Source organism: Canis lupus, chromosome 2 (genome assembly GCF_003254725.2).
Source record: "Canis lupus dingo isolate Sandy chromosome 2, ASM325472v2, whole genome shotgun sequence".
Lineage (NCBI taxonomy): Eukaryota > Metazoa > Chordata > Mammalia > Carnivora > Canidae > Canis > Canis lupus.
In genome coordinates this window covers 5,018,907-5,038,118 of record NC_064244.1, presented here as the reverse complement: position 1 = coordinate 5,038,118, position 19,212 = coordinate 5,018,907, and the positions used below count along the sequence as shown (strand labels likewise).

Here is a 19,212-nt window from a genome sequence, read left to right as displayed (position 1 = left end):
CCCCGGCGCCGAGCACGACGCGCGACCCGAGGGCTGTACCTGTGGCGGGGCGGCCGGCGGCCGGCGGCAGGGCGGCTGGCTCTCCCGCGTCGAGGCTAGGCGCGCTCCCATCCCCGCCGCATGTTCTCGGCGCGGGCTCCAGCGCGCTCACCGCAGCCACCGCCGTCCTCTCGGCCTTATTTACGCAGACGGGCGCGCGCGGCCCGGGCACAGGAATACCGAGGCCTTCTCATGTTTCTTGACTGCGCGGCCCAGCCGGCGAACATCCTGCGGGCGCGGTATCCACGTTCCCGGGCCGGCGAGAGGAAGCCTCAGCACCCTCCCGGCCGCGGGGACTGCCGTTAACCTCGCAGACGAGCCGCCGCTGTAGGCGCCGCCGGGGAGGCCCCCCCGGCCCCCCTCCCCCCCCGCTCGCCGGGTCCTCCCCAGCGGGGCCCGGCTCTCAGATCCACCGGCCCCGCAGGCGCAGAGCAAAAGGGGCTATTTCCTTCACGCTTAGGGGAGAAATTGGAGAAGCCGCAAGTAGCGCTCGGCTCGGGCTCCGGGAGCCGAGAGACTGCGGTGCAAATCCCGCGTCTTAGCTGGCCCGAGAGCCGGAAATTTAGCCACGCGCGGCCAGCAGGAGAGTGCGCTGCGATGCGCCCTTCATTTGCTTCGCGATTAGCGGGAGAGAAGTTAGAGCTCAGGTTTGTGCCTCTAACGTGCGAGCATATCACGGGAGGTGCTTGCGCCCCGGGAGCTTCTTTTCTGGTGTCACCGGGCTTCTGAGGTCCGGGTTGTCTCGGATCCAGGCGCACGTCCCGCGTCCGAGGCCAGGGCTGGAGAGGCTGCGCTCGCCGTAGACACAGGGGTGGAGGGAGGCAAGGCTGGGGCGAGGCGAGCCCAGGTGCCCAGCCCACGGTGACCCAGGTAGAAAGAGAGGGCGAGCCCAGGGCCAGGGACCTGCATGGAGGAAAGGGCATGGAACTTGGAAGAATCCCGAGCTGGGACACAGTGCAAGGAGTCAGAATGCCTCTCAGATTCCCTTATTGACGATAGTTCTCTTCCCACCATCACCCTAAATATAAGAGTAGCGAAAGCTGTAATTTGGGTGCAACGGTGAAGCTCAGAGCTTCTGGCAGCCTTGAATATCCTCCAGGCGCCGAGCACGAAGCCGCCCGCGTACTCGCCGCGGGCCTTGCCGCCGCAGCGACACCTTCATCTTTTTGTAAGAGCGAAAGTAGATTTTCCCAAACCTGAAAGTTATGACATCATTATTCTTTTCTCCTTAAAGGTGGCTGGTCAGCTCTGGGGCAGAGGCCCACCTAAGCATCTTCCTTTTATGGCCCTGGAAGTGGTTAAATATATCTATATATTAAAGCTACTATTTCCAAGACTAATCACACCTTCGAATTTTCCATTATGTTATCTCCCAAAATACGCGATGGCAAACCCGGCAGTGGCACAATCTAAAGCAGAACAGGACGAAGGTTTAAGTTTTTGCGCGTTAGGCAGATAAATATTATCATTTGAGCACATTCCCCCCTGTCCTTGTTTTCCCTTCATGTATAATTTGAGGTTGGAACGTTAGCATTTTGTCATTGGCGCCGCACTTGACTTGCTGAAGTGTGAATTCAATATACACATCGGTCTACAGAACTCGCTGTGGGATTTAAAGTCCCATCATAAAATTTCAGCCACAGACTTGCAGCGAATAAGTTTCACAACAATTGATAAATTGATAATTCACAGGAAGAAAGAGAGGGATTCTCTCCTATGGTTCTATGATGGTGGTCACCAGTCATTATAATGAAATCAGCTGTAAAACGCCCCTCTGACATCTATTTTGGCCAGCTGTGCTGTGTAAAGCAACAAGCATGTACTTGGTTGCTTGTAATTTCATTGTACAGTACTGAGTTAGGGAGTAGTATATACTGCATTTTGTTGTTTTAGTCTTAACTGCATTTACACAATTTTAAAATGCACTTAGAGGACTTTCATCTTAGATATATTTACGTATAAGATTTGTTTTCTTAAAATGTGATATAAAATATACAGCAAAATAATCTTTGTGTGAAACATTTTTTATCTGGTATAGGAATAAATATACACACCTTTGTCTTAAGTCACTGAAAAAGTATTGCAGAATTATTTTAGATTATAGTTTAGTAATTAGAATCCATTTTAAAATAAAAAAAAAACAGTGAAGGGTTGGTTTTTAAATGAAATCATATGGAGGATCCCTCCATAATATACAAATGGGCATGTGTTTTCTGATAGACCAAAATTTTTATTTTTGCAAGTTTCATCCTCTGTGCAAGAATAAAGTTTCTTCTTTATTTTAACCCACAGTTCAGACACAGTTATCATTATATTAAATTCCACCTCTTCTGAAGATGAATTTTACTGAGCTTCTAATGCTATGTTGTAATCTCAGCATATGAAATGCTGCATTATAATCCTCAGAAGCAAACCTTCAAGTTTTAGAAAACATATCAGAAGACCTAAGAGAATATGTAGTTTGTGGGAGATGGCCATGTGCAGGTGAAAGAAAAAACAGCTTAGGCCAGAAGTCAGAAAATTTGAGTCCTAATCTTAATTTTGGTTAGTTTGATCTTGGTTTAGCCTGAACTTACTAAAGCATAAAAGATGAAGCTATTAAGTTTTCCACAAATTTGCCATATGCTATTATTAAGATTTTTTTTTAATGTGAAAGCAATATATTACTACTGCTAAAGCTAGAAAAATGTTAAGTAACAACATTTGGCAGAAATCTTGATTCATTCTGTTAGACCTAGAGTGTCATTATAAACATAAGCAATTTTCACTTTCTAATAAAAAAAAAGCCTTTGGTATTTTACCAAGGAGCCTGACAGTTCAGAACAAATATTGATTAAAGTTTTTGAAAATAAGGATTGCTTTTAAACTCTTTTTTTCTAGTTATTACTTATAGGCAATGATATAAATTACAAAGCCAGGGAATGACTGTCACTTCCCGTCCAAATGTTATAAAATAGTAAATTTATGAACAAATAGCAGGTTCACCTCACACTTGGCCAGTGTGACTTGTAGAGATACATGTCGAAGTGCATAAGGGAAACAGCGAAGCCCATAGTGAAAGCCACAGCTGCAGAAACGTGGTGGGTGAGCCAGCAGAAATGGGAGCCTCCAAATTTCTCACAAGGCATTTTTTGCTTTGTTTATGATTTAATTTTAATTGCATAAATAATGCAGGATAAATTCTCTCTGAGAGGGCCTTCTCCATAAATTCACTCACAGCCAAGGAACAGAGTACAAGTGAAAGTTCCTCGTCAGCCAGCTCCACCCAGTCACGTTCCTGGGTAGCAACCACCAAGAGGTGGCCACTGCTGATTTGATGTGCAGCCTTTGGCTCCTTCTTCTCTGGGTTCACATACATGAATGCAAGCAAATCATCATAGTTTCGCTTTCTGACCTTTTGAAATAAATGAGACCATAACTTATGCCCTTATATAAACATACACAGACACACAGAATTAAACTAAAACTCGCTTTTTCATTCGATTTCATAGAGAACTTTCATATTAGGACATATACATGTAATTCCGTATTTTTAAGTCTTACATGATGCTCCATAATCCATTTAGTCATTCTCCATCATCATTTCTGCCTTTTCAATTCTCACTATAATAAACATTAAACACCTTTGTTGGACTATTTCTGCACAAGTGTAAGCATGTTTCTAGGAATCGCTATACAGATGTGGAATTCCTGGGTTGAAGGAGACATGATTTAAAAATTTTGATAGATATTTCCTAATTTCCCTCCAATCTATGCCCCTAAAGTCCCCGTTTGCTGACGTGCTACATAGCATTTCATATATTTGGACATCATAATGTTTGCCAGTCTGATGAGTAAAATAGTGTCTTATTGTGTGAGAAGATTTTCATTTGTTTATAAGCCATTTGTATTTCTTAATTAAAGAAACTTGCTTATAATTTTATTAGATGCCTTGTTAATTTTATAAAGATCCTTTATAAATCATTTTTCCATGATATATATGTTTTATATAGTGCAAATATGTTACCTGGTCTGACATCTGCCTTTTGCCTATTTTGATTTTGCCTTATAGGGGGTTTAAAGGTGAATATAGGTCAATAGGTCTGCATTTTCCTTTATGAATTCTTGGTTTTGTGTCTTCCTTACAATTTTGTGTCTGTATTTTGTGTTTTTATTTTCTTCTAATGGTTTTAAAAAATTATTTTCACTTGGCTCTTTAATCCTCTTGGAATTAATCTGTATATGTTGTGAGGTGGAAATCTAACTTGATTCTTTTCTCTTCTTCAGTTGAATAGCTAGTTATTCCTGTGGTGTCCCTTAAAGAGTTTTCCCCCACTGATTTGAAATTCCTTTTCTGGTGTACATGGCGAATTCCTTTCCAATGTAGATTGGTCTAAGAGATGTTGCAAAACACCCAAAAGGCTGTAATAAATTTAATCTTCAAAATTTTAAAACCATCTTGCGCTCCAAAGACTTCCAATATTATTCTGTTTCTAATTTCAGAGCATGTCAAGTATCGAAATAGTAATATGCATGGCCTGGTTATGGTTCTAATTTAGAAGGCTAATTCAACACTGTTCTAGGACGAAGCTGCCTTTTATTTTGTCGTGTCCTGCTCAAAGCAGGAGAGCAGTTTCGGGCAGCCATAGTCTCCAGAGTAGAGGACGGCTGTACAGAGCTTTTCAAATGCATCACATAACCAAGTGGTAACTGACCACCAGCAATATAAGGTTATTTGTAAAAGTGATGAGTCCCTGCCATCCATCATTTGAAAAAGTAAAATGCATCTTTTTTTTTTCTTGCTCAATACTTAATGGAATGCGAATTACTTTTTTTTTTTTTTTTTTCACAAAGCAACCAGTCAATATGAGAACCTTCAATCTGCTTGCATATTAGTCGAATTCACTCTGGACAAACATGCAAATATTTTGTTGCCAACACTCCTCAAAACGTTAGCTACATAAAAAGTACAGAAATACAAATAATGAACAGTCAGTAGAGCTGAGATCCAGGTGGGTTAATGTTCTTCTTCTACTTCCCAGAGCTTGAGACAGGGCCTGAAGTAACCGTGAAGCACTAACACTTCATCTTTTCGTTTCATTCCAAAATATCTTCGGTAGCCACCAATAATCACAGAGTCTCTACTCCATTATACACATGAAAATATACTATATTGTGGAATCTTGAGGTGAAATCTGGAGAACGTTTTGTCCTCAAAATGTGCATTGAAATACAAGAATTTCTCCCAGGAGACTATTCTATCTTGAAAATCAATTTGCTTGCATATCAAAACGTGGCCATTTAAATATAGTGAAGACTTTTGATCACCAGCTAGTATGACTCTATGTTTGGAACCAAATGGACTTCAGGTACTCAATAGAGTTTTAAGATGCAATTACTCTATGTACTTCATGCTGTATCAAGCTTTTGGCTGACCCCACCACCCCATCCATCCTCCCTGCTTTCATTTTTATTCTGTTTTCATGTATGTGTGGTTTATTTGAATAAATTCACCAAAGGAATGCGTGTGAGCAAAAGTGATGTATTCAACTTTTGCTTAATCTGCTTAAAAAGAAATTGCTTGTCTTCTTTAACTCTTCCCTGTTACCAAGGGCTGGAACACGGATGTGACAGTGACCCACATCTATTGATCAGATAACAACTCAAAGAACAGCAGAGAGTCACAAGATGAAAGGAACCTGGGGCTTTGAATGGACCACATGGATGAGAGCTTCCGGGCTTGGGCTCAGATAACTCTTTCTGGGAATGGCTGGACAGTAAATGTGTGAGGTTTTGTGGGTCATAAGTTCCCCGTTCAACTCTGCCACTGCAGTGTGAAAGCAGCTGTAGATAATGCTTGAGTATGAATGAGTCAATGAATGAGTGTTGCTGTGTTGCTGTAAAACTATTTAATGGACACCGAAGATTGAGCTTTATGTAATTTTCATGTGCAACACAATATACTTCCCTTGACTTTTTTTTTTCCAGTCATTTAAATATGTACAAACTGTTCTTACCTCAGGAACAGAAACAGACAGCAGGCTAGATTTGACGGGAGGTTGATTTTGCTGGCCCCCCGCACCTGGGCTATTCAGCTCTGGACTCTTATGAGGGACCAATAGACTTCCCCTTCTTGAAGTCACAGTACTTTGGGGTTTCTTGACAAAGGGAACTTAGCCTATATGCTCCATAATGCACACCTGTACAAAGTTACCGCCAGCGGGCTTAAGCAAAGCACTTTTAGATGACTGGAGGCTTTCCCAAACAGAGGGAACTCAAAAGATGTCAAGAAAGCATGCTTTCTCCCCTCTCCTCCTGAGAATGTGTTAAATATGTTTAGAGAATCAGCCTAATTATTTTCACAATATTTTTAATGCTGTTCTTTTTGTATTTTAACCCCCTTTAAAAAAAAAGTATTGACATACCTTTAGACACGGTATTGTTTGGGTTTTGATGCTTATGTTTTTTTTAAGTCATGGAAAAATGGTGATTAATTTATAAGGATTACTGTTTTCTAGCTCACTTCCTCCTGCCTCTCCCCCAAACCCCACAAAATTCAAACTATTTTTTCCATTGTTTTCTTTTAAAATAATCAACAGTAAACATTTATGGGACACCTGCATGCAAAATCCTGTGCCAAGAACTGCATTGAATTTGATTTAAAAGACATGATCCTTGCCTAGCTTAGAAACTTGTTAAGAAAGCCCCAGAAAACAAACATACCTCATCTAAAATGTTCTAAGGTGTCTGATATAAAGATTGCTTGAATCCAGTAAATCTGTAAATCATCTGTAGAAATTGCATGAGGGAGCATAAAGACGATAGAAGGGCCATTTTATGTGTCTGCTAAAAATTTTGTAACCATATTACCAACATCCTTCCCGAAAACATGCAAAAAGATCATTATTTCAGAAATTTGAGCCTGATTGAAAAACAGCATTTTCACCTCTTACATCAGACATTTTCAAGTTTTATGCCAAAAACCTCTGGGTTTCAAGAGAGATTTTTAGGGCTTCCATTGGAAAAAAAAACAAAAACAAAAACAGCAAGAGTAAACACAGGAGTTGTTAGCTCATCTTTCCTGGTCCAGGCCTTCCTGAAACCTGCCTCTGGTCCTCCACCTTTACACTCTTTTGGAAAACTCTTGAAGGGAGAGGGGGTTTGGAAGAGACGAGTTTTGAGAATAAACTTGTCATATGTGGCAGTGAGGTAATTCTTGAGAGAGAAGCCTCTACCTCTCTCCTAAGACCAATTCTTGCCCAAGTGTCTCGGCTCCAGACTACCCCGGCAGGCAACTTATTGGGGTGGAGTGGTGGGGTGGAGCAGTTGGGCCTTCACCTAGAACTATACAGTGATCCTAAGTAATTAGCTATCTGTTTGTTTTGATATTCATTGATCTTTGCTAAGTGTGCTTTGATGTTGTCAGCTACTACAAATCCTGTTTTAGAAGGGAGTGTGGGCTATACAAGAAAGGGAAAAGGAAAAAAGGTGTTTATGCCAATGAATTGTGCAATTTAAATAGCCCAAAGTCTAGGATAAGAGAAGCCCTGTAATATCCAAATATCACAGTTTTTTTTTTTCTTGGACCTGCAGTAGCGGTCAGCTCAAGACAGAATGTCCTAATGCTGCTCTTCTGGACTCTTATAAATGGGGACATAGTTATGGAATAAAAAAATTTACATCATATGCACATGGCACTTACTACATGCCCATGTACCATCGTAGGCACTTAACTCATGTCATTCTCACAGCCATCCTTTGGGGTAAGCACCTATTAGTGCCCATTTTGTAGAAGAGGACGCCTAGGCCTAGAATTGCCCTAAGTCACGGGTTGATCACTGGTGGAGTTAGGATTTGAATGCCGTCAGGCAGGTGCCAGAGCTCATTTGCTGAATCACCTAATTCTGACTAACCGCCTCTCTGAAGGTACGCTGGAAGGGTAGAGAGAAAGAACGTTACTTGACTGCATCATTGTAGGCACAGCTAAATACGTGGTTGCACACCTTTTGGCTCCTCATGCAGCAGCAGGAAATTTGACACCAGTGTGTTTGCTTTCCTTTCTGTATGTGACCTTGGTGGGGAGCAGATAGACTCTCAGTGTCACCCAGAATGTGCTGACTTCCCACAGCTCCGACATCATTGCAAAAGGCTGTACTTCCTGTTAAATTTCATGTGTGTGTTCACACTCAAAAGCTAATAACTGCTGACTCTTCTGTGGGTTCTCTCAATCTGGAGAACATCCTTCCTACCAGGCGGTGAAGTGGTTCAGCAATGAAAAACAACATACTTTGGAACACCCCCAGCGATCTGGAAATGTTGCTCTGTTATAGGAATAGACACAGCATGATTGTAAGTGGCATATCCCAAGTGGGGTGAAAACCAGTCGTTTGACTGAGAGGCCTAAAGAGATGATAGTGGCTCCTACAACTTCATGAATTTCTTGCTGTTTTGTCTTGTCTTGTTTTGTTTTGTCTTGTTTTTGTTTGGGATAGCTTCTAGGCCTCCCTCTAATATTCGTGTAGTCCAAGGCAAAAGTACAAATGGACGCCTACACACCATATGTCTAAATATTTAAAAGTTACAAATCAAGCTAAAAACACTGTTAAATAAAATATGTCACATCCCTCTACCTTGACAACTATACTATCATGATGAAAAATCAAAAACTATTTAAAGTTATGATTTTTCTTTGAAAAATATTGAAGACAAGTTGGTTTAATTGTTACTGCACATGTCTGGATGTTTTGTTGTTGGACTAGCAATGTTAAATGAGTAATAAAATGAAAGAGACACAATTTGTAATTTATTATGTATTTATTTAGTTAAATTTATTTTCCTTGTCTTCATTTCAGTAAAGATCACTGTGTTATTATGATCGATATGCTCTCATAACTTGTGTTCTGAAGGAATTCAAATAAAAAGTAATTCTACTAAAAGTGTCCAAGATATATTGAATATATGAAATAAGTGAATATATTTTCATCAAGAATGTACATTAAAGCAAATATAGAAAATTTTAGGTTTAAAGTTATTTTAATATAGTTTATATATTTTTAATATATATTGTTATGAAGTGCTATTTTATTCTAAAACATTATATGTAACATTCAAATAGAAAAGAAAAATTAATAATTAATGAATATAGGATTTTAAATAAAGCTGAAATTTTATTTAATATTTTGGAAAATTAATTTAGAATATTCCATATAAATAAAATTATCTGTTCATGCTAGTGTTCAAGGCATAGCTGGTTGTCAGTGTAAAGTATTGATATCTGATTTCATGAATGACAGTCTAGATCTACACACTTATCAATCTTTAAGTGTTATAAATTGTTTAATATTGCAAAATGTTCTGTCACTGCCAGGTGCAACCACTGCAAAGATTTGCTAAACATTGAATATCTTGTATTGGAGAAGCAAGAAAGTGATGCCAGGCACTTCTGGAAAACAAATACTATATGAAGCAAGGCTAGATTGCATTCAGAGGATTTGCTGAGTTGATTAACTTATCTTTTCTCTCTGCTCTTGAAAGAAATGCTCACCTCTAATGTTCTTAGCAGGATAACCAAAACCTTTCCAATATTTGGAAGTGATTACCTTTTATCCTCAGGTTATACAACAAACAATGTGTAGAAGAATTCCTATGGGCCCTGAATGGTATTGGTCACAACAGCAGATTTTTTGGTTTAAAGTCATTCTAATGAGTGCTAAGTCCTATACAACAGAGGCACTGTGTGCTCTTTAATATAGTTACCTGCACACATGTGTGTGATGTAGGTCCTTTCAAAGAAAGGTTCAGGACAGTGGCCCCTTGCCTGGGTCTAAGGGTGATACTGGTTGTTTCGAGTGCTTTTAAATTTTTTGCATTTATTTACGTACTGATTAACTGACTTCTAAAAAATTTATTAAACTTGGGTTCTCTGATGAATCAAAATGAAATCACACTTACTGAATAATTCCCATGAGTTTATCCTCTGATGAGCCTACAATGATTAATGCATGTGACAACACCTGAAGTGACAGAAAGGAGTGTCATTTTTAACAGGGCAACATACATTTTTAAGAGGGGCAATTATTACAGAGCCGTTCTTAGGAAACAATATTTTCACTGAGGGTCAGGGGATTATACACTTGAGCGAAGTCAGCTTTTCTGTTTTTTTTTTTTTTTAAAGATTTTATTTATTTATTCATGATAGTCACAGAGAGAGAGAGAGAGAGGCAGAGACACAGGCAGAGGGAGAAGCAGGCTCCATGCACCGGGAGCCCGACGTGGGATCCGATCCCGGGTCTCCAGGATCGCGCCCTGGGCCAAAGGCAGGCGCCAAACCGCTGCGCCACCCAGGGATCCCGCGAAGTCAGCTTTGCAAATTATTTCCCTTAAGATGAATGAGGAGACAGCTGATTATGGGCACTGCATATGGCTACTACCACTTACCAGCCTTATTCACAGGCAATCATGAGCTCCACAAAATGCTTTTTATTTCCTTCAACACCATGTTTTTCAACATGTAGCTTGTGAACTGCCTTAAGCAGGGGTACTTGTTAAAAATGCACATTCCAGATCCCAACTATACATGCTGAAAGTCAGGTTTCCTGGGCTTAGGCCCTATGGCAATGCTAACACAGATGTTTCTCAAACCATACTTAGGGAAAAAATTGATTTAGGGCAGTGGCGCTTAAGCTTTTTAAATTATACACCCTGATTAGTAAAAAATATTTTGGGCAGATGTCTCTAATATATAATCATGTATTTGTAAATAGTCTATGTGCACTATTGTCCTATTATATCATGTTAATTCTAAAACACAAAAAAAAATTTTTTTAAAGGCAAAGGTAAGTAATATTTTTAAAATATCTTTTTCTCTCAGTGAAACAAAAATATTTTTTGCTTCCAGCAAAATATAATTGTTAATAAGTAAATATATATTAATATGATCAACAGGTTTTAGTGAAAGTTTTATAATTTGAATTGCTTCATAATTAAAAAAATCTTGGCTTAATAATAATTTAAAAGTTGGGGCTCAAGTTCAGGTTAATTAGAGACTTGTTTTTCATGTCATCTCAAAAAAAGATACTTCAAGACAAGACAGATTCACACAGAATAGGTCAATTTCAGACCACATTTACCATTTGTTTTCGGCCCACCCACAATTAAAAGAAGAGTTTGCTTAAAATTATGCTTACAAGTCTTTGGGGATCCCTGGGTGGCTCAGCGGTTTAGCACCGGCCTAGGGTGTGATCCTGGAGTCCCAGGATCGAGTCCTACATCAGGCTTCCTGCATGGAGCTTGCTTCTCCCTTTGCTTGTGTCTCTGTCTCTCTCTGTGTCTCTCATGAATAAATAAATAAAATCTTTTTAAAAAAATTATGCTTACAAGTCTTCCTTGATATCAATCAGTTCTTATAAATTAATCACATGTTGCATTTTTATTTTCAACAACTGACTTTAATAATTCGCTTAAACTCTTTGAGAAATTTTTAAAAAGATGTGAAAATTTCTGTTTTCAAGTTTTTAAAGTGTGATCGGAGTTTCAATAGGCAATACAAGTCATTTTAAGGAGCAAAATCACACAATGGTGGGTACACTTGTAAATCATGAGTGTCTTTTGGAAAACAGTTACTTTCTCAATTATTGTTAAATGTCATCTTTACCTGAAGGGGGCAGATGAAGAGTGTTTTATGCTTTTTGTTCTTAAATAACAGCTAAGGTAGATTCCCATTGAAAGTCATATCCTCAAGAAGATAAACAAATGACCATGGCTTTTAAAGCTGAAGTTTCAGAGTTGTAAAGGAAATGGTGAAAATGATGAGGCTGCCAAGAAGTGAGCATAAGCTAGATATTGGGAGACCTGTGTTTTATGTCCACTGCTTTCATTTGTATCCCATAAAAAAAGAGCAGTCATGGATGCTAATTGCTGACATTGCCAATTCACTGTGGGAAGGGTATGGAGGCCTCTGGGATAATTGGGTGCGTAGTGGAATTCTTTACTGTGAGGGAGAATAGTAACAATAGCAAGAGCTCATAATTATGGAACCCTTAGGTGCCAGGCACTGTCCAGGGTTTTATATGAATCACTTCATTTCTTACACAATGTCCTGGCACAGTCCTAGAATCAGGTTTTTCTGGATGAGGAATCTGAGTTCAAGGTCATATAGCTACTAAATAATGGAGCCAGGAGTCTGGCATGTTAGGGATTTCATTTGTGGATCTGGGGATTTAAAATGCAGGCCTGGCCCTGGACCTACGATTATGACTCAACTCTGACTTCCCAGTAAGATGGAGGAGGTACTAGAGGGTGCCTGGGGGGCTGAATGCTACACACTCAGGAAACCGACCAATCTCCTGTGGAAGGTGCCCTCTGCAATCTTAAATCTGCAAATAGAGCAGAGGCTAAAATAGCTGATCTTGTCAGCTGATCTTGTGGAGCATTGATTTCCTGAAGACTACAGCCTTCTTTTTTTTTTTTTTTTTTTTTTTGACTACAGCCTTCTTGGCAGGATTTCCCCGGTTGTTTTGGATCTCATTTACTTCAGAATGTGTTTCTTTAATTTCTGTGACATATAGAGATGCAATATTAGTGGCTGGGGCAATTTCTTGCCCCATTATAAATATTAGTTTATGTTTTCTTGGAGGGCTTCCTCTGATTGAGTCAATACTTTAGCATCCATTCTATTCCAGGCATTGTGCTTGATTCTTGAGATACAGTGGTTTCAAAAATCTGTCCCTTGCCCTCAGTCTAGACAGAAAGAGGTAAGTGGGTAGGTAGTTAATATAGCACGTTGAGATTGTTTTTAGGGCTAAAACAGCGTGCAGAGACTTGGAAAGACAGAAAGTTTCCCAAAGGGATGATTTGAAGATAGCTAGGTGGAGAGGTACGGGCTGCAGAGACTTCATTCACGTGTGTATCATCATACTTCAAAATAGGTATCATGTGCTTCCTATCTCTTTCCTCACTTCTGTCCTTGCCCAATACCCTCTTCACAGATTTCCTTTCATTGTTCTTCTGTTTTTAATTCCTTTCTTCCTTTAAAACAGAATCACTTTCTTATGTTCAGAAGTATATTATTAGCAATAAACAAAAGGAGATGAGCAAATCTTCACCAATAGTCCTTACCGAAGATTAAGAGTTCTCTGTTTAAAGTCATTGAAAATTATTGCAGTAATCAGTGTGAGGTACCAGAGAGGTCTAAAATTCTAAGGGCATTAAATCATGGGCACTCCCACCCTCAGTGTTTAATTCTTATAGTTTTTAAACCACACACACACACACACACACACACACACACAATCTTATTGTTACAAACACTGCTACCTTGAGAAAGCTAGAAAATAAGATAAGCAAAAATTAAGAAAAGAAAAGCACTATATTCCCACCATTGGAGATTATCTTTAATATCTTTTTGATTTGCTTTCAGATACTTTTTTATATATGGATGTATTTTTATAAAAAATGAAATGATTGCAAAGCAAGTTGTTTTGTATCTTGGTTTTCTAATGATCTTTCCCTTTGTGAGTCAAAATTTTAATCTTATCTAATAGTCTATCTTGAATCAGATTTTCTCAATTATCTTCATAATACCATTTAGAGCTAGTAGGTCCTACGTGTTGAATCTAGCTTTTATGGCTCTTGGTTTTCTTATATTCTAGCATCATCCTTAATTTTTTCCCCCATTGTACACTGACTTGTTGAACAGATCCGACCAAGGACCCCAACAGAATGATTCGTCTTGGTTTTGTCTGGGCGTCTTCTGGTGCTATCATTGAACTTCCCCCATCCACACTATTTTCTTATGCTGAAAGTTTGGTTTAAACTTCTGCTCAAAAAAAAATAAAAAAATAAAAAAATAAACTTCTGCTCAGGTTATGTTAAACATTTTGGCTAGAATATGCCACAGGTGACAGTTTGTGTTTTTTTGTGTGTCACATCAGGAGACATAATGTTTGATGGCTCCACCATTCAGGGGGCTAAATTTGAGCACTGGATTCGGGTGTTGAAAATCTGGTCGCTTTGTGAACGTACACTTATGTTTTTCTCCTGTGACTAGAAAGAAATCTTTGTAGTATTGCTTTGGCACTTTATAACAGTTAGATTCCCCATAAAACATGCACTTAATGCTTTTTAACACTACTTGACAACCCTTGCCTAGGTCAATAATTTCATTAGGGATCAACAATGATTAAAATCTAATTCAATCCTTCCTTTTCTCTTAGTAGGTAATACTTTTCTATGAAATAACACTTTCTTTCATCAAGTGGTGTTGTTTTGTTTTGTTTTGTTTTGGTTACTCTGTAATATAGTCTAACTGGGGCAGCAAAATAAATGTTTAATATTCCCCATTAGATACATGTTTTCAAAGGAAAAAACTTACTTAATAACTGCCTCAAATGGTGACATCTGGTGAGGAGGGCTTCTTTTTTCAGTATCATTCTCTATTCATGGATTTTCACTGATTCAATCAATGTTCCTATATCCTTGAAACATTTCTGGTCTAAAAAGTTTTAAGTTGAGTAATTCAGTATCAGTTGTTTTACACTGAAGTGCTACTTAAGAGAAACAGATACAGCCAATTCTACAATTTTATGAATATTTTGAAAAAATGAGATTGACAAGATGGTGAAAATCCCTTTCATTACACATGACGAGCCACCTGGCTCAGAGTATGCCCTTCCCCGGTTGCAGTGTGTGAAGTTCAGTCTGTCAGCCTCACAAGATGAAAATGAATTTACTCTTGGAAAAATGGATTTACAAGGCTGAAAGGGAGGCACCATTTCACTAACTGTTCTCTTGTACCATAGGCAAGATAAGATGTCTCTATTTAGAGAATTTTTCTTTTTTATTTCACAATGCAGATATGGAACTTCAGATTTTTTCTTACCCATTTTAAAAAATGAGTTGATAAACAGCTGACTACTGGCTTAGTGGTGCAGCTCATCACATAGCACATACATTGGAAAGAGGTATATATTTATTTGCTTGTTATTCTGTCTTCTAAAGTGAAGTCAGGGATCCCTGGGTGGCGCAGCGGTAAACCAAGAAGAACATGAAAATGACAAACGTGTGTGAGCGGGTATATATAAGCATGCATACATGCATGCATTCACAGAAAGATGTATTATTGAATTGTAATGTTACTGAATGTCTTGACTTCAGCACTGAAAGTCTCGTGTCTGGGTAAACACTCCAGTCCCAGGCAAAAAGGGATGGCTGGCCACCCTAAAGTTACCAGATAGAAACCACATGGGATTCAGCAACAGATCTCTGATCAGTCTTCCTGTTCTTGACTCAGACATTTAATAAGGCCTTTAATTCAGACATGAGTTAATATGTCAAACTGGCAGGAAAATAACTTATTAAGTACATAAGAATATGAATTCAAGTAAGTATGAGGAATGCACTAAAAGTCTTTAAAACTGCCAGTATGAAAAGGATCAAGAATTGTACTCCCTATTTTTTCTTCAGAAGAGGTAATATAGCTGCCAGTATTTCTGAATATTCCAGCCAAAGCTTGGAAAATAGCATGGCGGAAGGTACGAGGTACTTGAGTTGATTTTCACGATGGAATTTTATTTATACAGAGACCATTCATTGACTGTTTAGTTAGAAAAGACCTTAAAGAGTTATATAATCTATCTTTCCACATCTAGTCAAGGCCACAATTAGATCATGATGGGATTCTACCCAATATATTTTTAAAGACCCTCAAATAAAGAGATGTTCCATTATTAATTTTATGCCTCGCCTGAAACTCTCATCCTTTATATGGAACTAATTACTTTTCTGGTTGATGCTAGAGAGTGTGAATAGCCAGAAACCATTCTCTGACAAAGGTTAGAAGATTATTTTTCAATTTCCTTTAAGTATTTTAATTCTAGAAGCTTTTAACTTTTCTTCAAAGTTTGTACTTTTAAACTTTTGATTACATCTGTGCTCTGCTCCAAATCCCTAATGCATACATTTGGGTATGTTCTGCATTCCTAATAGCTCCTAGGTGATGCTGATGGTTCAAGGACCATAGTCTTGCTTGCTTGCTTAATTGAAGTATAGTTGACACACAATGTTACATAAGTTTTAAATGTACAACATAGTGATTCAGCAACTCTGTACATTATCCTATGTTCACCACAAGGATAACTACCATCTGTCACCATACAACACTGTTACAACACCGCTGACTACATTCCCTATGCTGTAACTTTCATACCTGTGATTTATTCATTCTGTAACTGGAAACCTATATACCTCCCACTCCCCTTCACCCATTTGCCCCTCCCCCCACTGCCTTGCCCTCTGGCATCCACCAGTTTGCTTATTCTGTATTTATGGGTCTATTTTTGCTTTTTTTTGTTTATTTGCTTTGTGTTTTTTTTTTTAACCACACGTTGAAGAGCAAGGTTGCAAAGAACTTAGTTATAGCTTACTTCAGACTTTTCTTCTTAACCTAGAAAGACAAATAGTACCCAGTTAGATACAGTCTTTACAGAAAGCAGTGGACATAGATAGAGATGGAAAAACTATTTTAAGGGTATTATTGGTATAGAGAAATATTTGTAAAAACAAAATAAGAAAGCTATTTCTGTAGCATAGTGACTAGACTGCGATATAAATATGAATACTATATACAATGGTGACTTATCCTGTAATTGCTGATTGCTTTAGTTATGAATTTTTAATTCACACTTTATAACTAGATTTAGACTTATTTTACTCCCCTTTGATGAAATTATTTTTCTCTACTTATTTTTTCTTTTTCTTTTTTTTTTTAATGATTTTATTTGTTCATGACAGAGAGAGAGAGAGGCAGAGACATAGACAGAGAGAGAAGCAGGTTCCTTGCAGGGAGCCTAAAGGGGGACTCGATCCCAGGACCCCAGAACCGTGACCTGAGCCCAAGGCAGACGTTCAACTGCTGAGCTACCCAGGTGTCCCAATTTTTCATAACATGAATATATGAAATTACTTTATACAAAGAAAGTTCACATGTGGAAATGCAGTATTGCAAATACCATAAACCAAATACATTTTTATATTTTGTAATTCAAGCTAACATTTAGATTGGGGTGCCTGGGTGGCTCAGTCAGTTGTACATGGGACTCTTGATTTTGTCTCAGGTCCTGATCTCAGGGCTGTGAGATTGAGCCCAGCCTGTGGCTCCATCCTGAGCGTGGAGTCTGCTTAGATTTCCTCTCTCCCTCTGCCCCACTCCACTGGAACAGCTGAGGGCAGCATGGAAAACCTCAAATGTCTCTGTGAGGAGGCCTACCAGAAGACATATCAAAACTGCAGAGGCAAGGCCTCTATCGTACTTCCAAATGCCAAGTCTCCCGCAGAGTACATCTGATTTGTCAAGCCTAGATCACATTCAGAATTCAAGCTGCAAGGCAGTCTGGAAAATGTAGATCTTAAGTTTCTAGTCTCTATGACCTGAGAAGGCCAACTAGAAAAGGGGTGGAATGAATGGTGGTCACCAATACTTTATACCCTGTCCTAGGACTATTGTTCTAGAATAGAAGCTCAACATCTACATGGGATGATGTTCTTTTTTGTCAATTCTGACAAGTCAGTATATCAATCTATCAATAGTCTTCCTGATCTTGGTCAAACCATAAAAGTTTGATATTCTCAGAAACATACCAGAATGAGGCAATCTTAGATTTGAAATAATCGTGTTATTTAAAGATTTTATTTATTTGAGAAGGAGAGAGTAAGCACAAGTGGGAGTGGGGAGGGGCAGAGGCAGAAGGAGAAGCGGGGAGCCCAGTGTGAGATCATGACCTGGGCCAAAGCCAGACACTTAACTGACTGAGACACCCAGGCGCCCCTTGAAATAATCACTTTATTTTTGGATCGGTGCCTTTATATATATATATATATATATATATATATATATATATATATATTTTTTTTTTTTTTTTTAGCTAGAAAATGCATTCTTCAGGTAAAATATCCCTTGGAAACATTATACATAAGTAAATAAATAAATAGCTACCCTCCTCAAAGTGGCGGTAGGGCTTGTTGGCAGAAATATTTTGGGCTTTCTGTGTATTCCAGGTGGTTGCTTAGGTCTTCCAGATTCCCTTAAAGTTAGCTTGAGACCATGTGATGGCTTTCCGGCCCTAAAACCCCTGTGGATCCTCCATTCCTTTCTTCCCATTACAGACAGTGGAGTCTGTGTATTGATACATAATAGCATCACACTATGATGACAGCTGGACCCTACGCTTACTAGATGGAAGAGGTCTTTTGCCTTATGCTGGTGTTTGTGGGGAGAGAAATAAACATTCATGATAGGATACCATTGAGATCGTATGTCATTGCAGCATAGCCTGGCTCTCTTGACAAATGTGGGCCTGAAGTCCTGCAGTCTCCACCTCTCATTCTTCCAATGCCAGCCTCTTTGCCTCTCCTTTTCTCTCTGCTTTCTACTTGCCTCCCAAGGCAAATCTACATCGCTACTTCCGGGTGCACAGTTTGTAAACCATTACTCTCGGCTTTTCAAGTACCCCCTCCTCTGGTTTTAAAAATATAAAAAACTGTGTGATAAATGAGTATTACTTTATAGATAAATGGAGGATAGGAGTGGGGTAGAAATGATGTTAAAATAGGCACAAGGGGTCCCAATTTCTGAAATAAAAATTACTACAGATACTATATCTAACCACTTGAAAATAGTATATTTGACTAGCAATAGAAATAAAGTTATATTAATCAAATAAATGGGAGCTATATTAATCAATCACAGAACATTCTACCTAATGAAGAACATTATCATAATATACTATAATTAATCAGCTCATGAAAAGCAATCTCAACAAATAGATCACAAAATTCAGAAGGGTTTATTTGAAAGATTGACAGGTTTTGGGGGGAACAGACCTATTGCATAACTCATCCAGGAATTTGATTACTTTCTTTTCCTCATCAAACATTTCCCTGCAATAATCTTAGGCACCAGAGATCAAGCAGTTGACCTCACTGATACATTGGAGGTCAGACTGTTTCTGTCAGCTTCTCTCTGGGATCCATGGTGTCCATGAATGTCTAGAAGGTCAGAAGGAAGAATGTTAATGGACTGAATATGGATCTATCTGCATTTACAAAGCAAGCTTCTAATCCATTCACACCTCAGCTCAGATGCCACCTCTTAGGGAGATCTTCCCTGACCACCTTATCGGAAATAGCTGTACTTTCCTC

General features: G+C 38.8%; 2 protein-coding genes and 1 long non-coding RNA gene across 4 annotated transcripts in view; 1 reads left to right on the top strand and 2 right to left on the bottom strand.

Annotated features, from left to right (window-relative positions):
• MKX (mohawk homeobox) overlaps positions 1-342 on the bottom strand; it is a 116,609-nt gene extending 116,267 nt beyond the window's left edge. Inside the window, exon 1 of the mRNA XM_049096797.1 lies at positions 40-342. The gene's annotated coding sequence lies outside the window, so the exon portion shown is untranslated. The remainder of the gene's footprint in view (positions 1-39) is intronic.
• LOC118353975 (uncharacterized) overlaps positions 1-19,212 on the top strand; it is a 49,815-nt gene that overhangs the window by 2,875 nt on the left and 27,728 nt on the right. The gene's annotated exons all lie outside the window — the stretch shown is intronic.
• The window catches only part of ODAD2 (outer dynein arm docking complex subunit 2), a 349,216-nt gene continuing 342,475 nt past the window's right edge, over positions 12,472-19,212 (bottom strand). Inside the window, exons 22-23 of one of the 2 annotated variants that reach the window (XR_004813733.2) lie at positions 18,895-19,059; positions 12,472-16,459 (exon numbers count right to left, since the gene is read on the bottom strand). The gene's annotated coding sequence lies outside the window, so the exon portion shown is untranslated. The remainder of the gene's footprint in view (positions 16,460-18,894; positions 19,060-19,212) is intronic. The other variant, XR_004813734.2, reaches the window with a different exon arrangement.